Source organism: Salvelinus sp. IW2-2015, linkage group LG20, assembly GCF_002910315.2.
Source record: "Salvelinus sp. IW2-2015 linkage group LG20, ASM291031v2, whole genome shotgun sequence".
Classification (NCBI taxonomy): Eukaryota; Metazoa; Chordata; class Actinopteri; order Salmoniformes; family Salmonidae; genus Salvelinus; species Salvelinus sp. IW2-2015.
In genome coordinates this window covers 59,381,601-59,387,600 of record NC_036860.1, presented here as the reverse complement: position 1 = coordinate 59,387,600, position 6,000 = coordinate 59,381,601, and the positions used below count along the sequence as shown (strand labels likewise).

The 6,000-nt window shown below is 46.5% G+C and overlaps 1 pseudogene; it reads right to left on the bottom strand.

Moving 5' to 3' along the window:
* Positions 1–1,610: 1,610 nt before the first annotated feature.
* LOC111980028 (ras-specific guanine nucleotide-releasing factor 2-like) overlaps positions 1,611–6,000 on the bottom strand; it is a 41,550-nt pseudogene continuing 37,160 nt past the window's right edge.

Below are 6,000 nucleotides of genomic sequence, written 5' to 3'. Positions count from 1 at the left end.
TGGCATGCCCATACTCCAATATTTCACAATAATGTCTTGCGATCTGTAGGGCGGCCTTTTGCATCCCCCTACTTGTCCAAATGTGGAATCTGTACCTTTACCGATATTATGGACAGTACTGGTTTGAGAACATTCCAAGATTTGAAAAATAGGCGTGGTGGGAGGCATGGTTTCCGGGTGGGGAGGGAGGATGCAGGGAGGTGGATGGGGAATGAGGAATAGGTTGGGGTTATCTTTGTATACATTTCTTTAATTGTTTTTTTGTACCTGTAACTCCCTTTTGGAAAATATGGCCAAAAGTAAATAAAAAATTTAAATAAGTAAAACAAATCTATTGACATACTTTACAAATCAATAGTGCAGGTTTTTTAATAATACTGTTGGAACAAGTAATCAGATAACAATCAAACAAATACTAATACATAAACACATCCAAAAATAAACTACAACACATAAATATTCAGACAAAAGCTGTTAGTAACTTTAAAGACTGTATTTCACACTAGCAGTGAGCAGAAATTAGCAGAAATTGTTTGGCTCAAATCCCTTTACCCAAGAACAGAATCTGAGATGTTTGAAATAAACATTGCTGAAGCTGCAATTTGGGTAAAGACTGGGAGTAGTGGAGCCATATACATGTATATTCTATATATTGTTTGGCTCTGAGGAGAATAAGTTACTGTATATTACACATTACACGGTTGAGAAAAGTGGCTGTTCACCCGCTATCATCTAGAAGGCAAGGTCAGTACAGGTGCATCAAAGCTGAGACTGAGAGACTGAAAAACAGCTTCAATCTAAAGGCCATCAGACTGTTAAATAGCCATCACTAGCACAGAGAGGCTGCTGCCTACATACACCGACTTGAAATCAATGGCCACTTTAATAAATGGAACTCTAGTCACTTTAATGTTTTCATACCTTGCATTAATCATCTCATATGTATATACTTGTAAGGACCGATGCTGGGAGACGAGAAGCAAGTACAGGGAGTGAACATTTAATAAATAATGGACATGAAAAAAACACGGACAGCGTCAGGACAGGGAAAACCTAACAATATTAATGCTGACACCGGGAACAAACTGAGGAACAGACATATAGAGGAGGCAATCAACAAAGTGAAGGAGTCCAGGAGAGGCCAATATTGCGCTGAAGCGCGTAATGATGGTGACAGGTGTGCGTAATAATGGGCAGCCTGGCGCCCTCGAGCGCTAGGGAGGGGGAGCAGGCGTGACAGTACCCCCCTCACCCCCCGGCATCCCACCTGGGCGAGCCTGATAGGCCGGCCAAGACATGGGAGTCGGACGAGCCGGGTGAGGCGTGGAAGCCCGACGAGCCGGCCGAGGCGCGTGAGCCGGCCGAGGCGCGTGAGCCCGACGACCGGCCGAGGCGGTGGAGCCGACGAGCCGGCCGATGGCGCGTGAAGCCCGACGAAGCCCGGCCGAGGCGCGGGAGCCGACGAGCCGGCCGAGGCGCGGGAGCCCGACGAGCCGCGAGGCGCGGGAGCCCGACGAGCCGGCCGAGGCGGAGAGCCGACGAGCCGGCCGAGGCGCGGGAGCCCGACGAGCCGGCAGAGGCGCGGACCCGACGAGCCGGCCGAGGCGCGGGAGCCCGACGAGCCGGCCGAGGGCGGAGCCCGACGAGCCGGCCGAGGCGCGGGAGCCTGGCCGAGCCGGCCGAGGCATGACATGGTGTGAGAGCCTGCCGAGCCGGCCGAGGCATGACATGGTGTGAGAGCCTGCCGAGCCGGCCGAGGCATGACATGGTGTGAGAGCCTGCCAAGCCAACTGAGGCAAGGAAACCTCTCGAGCCAGCTAAGGCGTGGGAGCCCGACAAACCAGCTGAGGCATCCCCGGTTCCTCCGGCAACGGCACCCGGACCCGACGTCACCAGATTTTTTTTTTTATAATACTCCCTGATGCTTCAAATTGGGGTGTTAGCATTCTGGAAGGACAGATGCTGGGAGACGATAAGCAAGTACAGGGAGTGAACATTTAATAAACAACTGACAAGAAACAAACAAGGACAGCGTCTGGACAGGGAAAACATAGCGACAATAATGCTGACACAGGGAACAAACTGAGGAACAGACAGATATAAAAGTGGCAATCAGCAAACGGAAGGAGTCCAGGTGAGTCCAATATTGCACTGACACACGTAATGATGGTGACAGGTGTGCGTAATGATGCACTCTCGAGCATCAGGGAGGGGGAGCGGGTGGAGGCGTGACAATACTGTATTATAAACTGGGTGGTTCGAGCCCTGAATGCTGTTTGGCTGACAGCTGTGGTATATCAGACCGTATACCACGGGTATGACAAAATATTTATTTTTACTGCTCTAACTACGTTGGTAACCAGTTTATCATAGCAATAAACCACCTCAGGGGTTTGTGGTATATGGCCAAAATACCACGGCTAAGGGCTGTATCCAGGCACTCTGCGATGCGTCGTGCATAAGAACAGCCATTAGCCGTGGTATATTGGCCATATACCACACCTCCTCAGGCATTATTGCTTAATTCTATACTATCTACTGTATCTTAGTCTATGCTGCTCTGACATTGCTCGTCCATATATTTATATATTCTTAATTCCATTCCTTTACTGTGTGTATTAGGTATTTGTTATGAAATATTACTTGTTAGATATTGCTGCACTGTTGGAACTAGAAGCACAAGCATTTCGCTACACCTGCAATAACATCTGCTAAAAACGTGTATATGACCAATAACATTTGCTTTTAAAAATCTTTGGGGAATGCTCACAATCACTATTGGATATGAGGCTGACCTTCCACCACTTCACCAGTAGAGCACAATATAGAGACAGCCACTGTCCCTCCTCACTAGTCTCTTCCCACAGCTGCCATTAATCTGGCCAGCTAAACTTCTCCCTCTCGAAGTCACAGGTACAGCCAAACCTAAATCTAACTGGGTTCAGTCTTCTTCAGAGAAATGTGAATCCTCTGTAGCTCAGTTGGTAGAGCATGATGCTAGCAACGCCAGGACAGTGGGTTTGATTCCTGGGACACCCCATACTTAAAATGTATGCACGCATGACTGTAAGTTGCTTTGGAAAAAAGCGTCTGTTAAAATGGCATAAATGTATGCAAGATCATCAGGAAATCATTATAACAGTTATTACTACACTAATACAGTTTATTGCAGCATCTTGATATGTACATATTTACAAGCAAGGCACGTCTTCACATGAGTTGTTCATTGGCAATGCTGCTAAAGTAACAAGAACCCTAAACCAGGTGATTCTCAGGGCTCTCCCGTCCATCGGTTCCATGGTTACCAAGCTGATGATAATAAGAATACTAAATACTAAGTGCCACTGAGTGCCAGCTCGAGTGAAACCAACTCTGTGGTGTTTCTGTGTGTTTAGCCAGGAAGGAGGCGGGGTTCAATCTTCAGGGACAGCTCATACAAAGTGTCTTCATCCATCACCAGAGTCCTATCCAGCAGGAACTGAGTAACCTGGGAGAGAGTAAGTAAGTAAGCATTTCATGGTAAAGTCTACACCTGATGTATTCGGCGCATGTGACAAAAAACAACTCCATTGATTGACTGTGTAGTGTGTGTTACCTTGGCTTGGTGCTCTATCCTGTAGGGTGCACCCTGGAACTGACGGATCTCTCTGATGATGTGAGACATCTGGAACAGAGAGAAGAGACATGAGACAAAATGAGAGAGATACAGGCTGAGTGATTGACTGTGTGTGTGTGTGCATGCATGTGTGAGTTTGTGTGCGTGTGTGTGTTTACCATCCTCATCTTGGAGAAGTTGACGAGTCCCTCCTCAGTGAAGTTGGGTGTTGCCTCTTCGATGAAGGCCAAGTCAGTCAGGTACATCCCCAGGTAGGGCACACACGGAGGGTTGCAGCTGCATATACATCAATCCATCAATCAATATTCACATAATATTCATGCTTTTCCTAACTTGTCACAAAGTCCTTAGTGATAATCTAGGAGTAAATCCCCAGAGACACACTTTCACCCTTTTTTTTCTCCTTCTTACTTTTTTAGGGTTTCTCTCAGGTTCTTGAATCGGCCTTCTGATGACACTGTCTTCTGTAGCCTGCCCATCAGTGACTTGGTCTGTTTGCAGACTTTGGCCCATGTCTTCTTCAGCCTATAGATGGCGCTGCGGTTGAGAGCCGAGGTGATCTCCAGAACTCCATTATAGTTGTTGAGGCAGCGACAGATACCAGCCACAGCCAACCACTTCTCTATGGAGTTAGCCCTGGAGCCCACGTCTGTATGGGCAATGATCTGAGACGCTACCAGGTTACTCATCTAGAGCAGGACAAAACAGAGGGGGTGAGAGAAATTGGGGGTGGGAAAGAGGCAGAGTTAAAGAAAAGATGGGATAAAGAGATATGTTAAAATATGAGTTTAGATCTGAAGTGCTGTCTGGTATAGAGCTATAGAGTATAGATCTGTTTTAAATCTTACATCATTAAAGTGCTGACTGGTCTTCATGATGTATGGAGTTCTCTCCAACTTGTCCAGCTTCATCCAGCCCTGGCCCAGAAACTCTCTGGTGGACACAGAACACACCACAATTATGCAAAAACAAGAACAGCACAACAATGCTATTCTCTGATTTAGAATATACACTCACTCGTAAGGGATGCTCCTGAACACAATGTGGTCTAGCAGGGTGATCTGTTCAGCCAGCTCAATCGCAGACAGAGAATCAAAACACTCTGCTTTGGGGCACTCCGTCTGTTAAACCAATATTCAATTGGTTGATATATTTTCAAAGTGCCACGAACAGTATTCCATGTCTACACTCTCTCCACTATGAACTGTATACTTTGGGCTTATTGACAGCTAATATAAACTCATATACACAAGGACACAGTGGACTAATGTGGTTCTACAGGGTATAAAACCTGGTTCACATGTTGCTACACATGGTGCATGTCAAATACTTTACAAATCATGAGCTGAGCTTGATTTATTTTCCCTGTAAAATAGAAGCAATGGAGTTCTCAAAAGTGCAATCTCCAATCTATACTGAACAAAAATATAAAAGGCAACATGCAACAATTTCAAAGATTTTACTGAGTTAAAGTTCATATGAGGAAATGTGTCAATTGAAATAAATTCATTAGGCTCTAATCTATGGATTTCACATGACTGGGAATAGAAATGCATCTGTTGGTCACAGATACCTTAAACAAATGGGCCTCACAATGGGCCTCAGGAGCTCATCACGGTATTTTTGTGCATTAAAATTGCCATCGATAAAATGCAATTGTGTTCGTTGTCCGTAGTTTTGCCTGCCCATACCATAACCCCACCATGGGGCACTCTGTTCACAACATTGACATCAGCAAAACACTCGCCCACACAATGCCATACACATGGTCTGCGGTTGTGAGGCCGGTTGGATGTACTGCCAAATTCTCAAAAATGACAATGGTAGAGAAATTAACATTAAATTATCTGGTTTACACCAATATATTGGTGTCACTCCACGGCGGAGGGATACATCTGAGGTGAGGATTTACAGATTTACTCCCGTGTACACCTGTGCCACGGCTGGGGTACGCCCCTATATACAGTATATAGACCCCATGGCCGTGACACACGTTCTCGACATCATTTTTGATGCGCCTCTAGCACTGTAGAGGATTGGAGTGATGCATATAGCTCACATAACCGGAGTTACATATGTAACCTTCGTTATGTTTCACTATATTGGATCACTCCAATATATTGGTATACCCGTACCAGATTTAGTCGGTGCTAGAGGAACCTGGCCAGCCAAGATGCAGGGGCCATCAATGTGGAAGGAGATCCTGGCACAGTCCCCGGAAGGGGAGGCGACGCCCAGGACCGCTAACCCAACCGCAGAGGGAGGTGCCACATTTACCCGATAGTACCTAGCAAAGGTTCAAGAGGAAGCCCAGCTGGCCGCAGCACAGATATCAGCGAGGGGCACTCTTCTCAGTAGAGCTCAGGACGCAGCCACACCTCGTG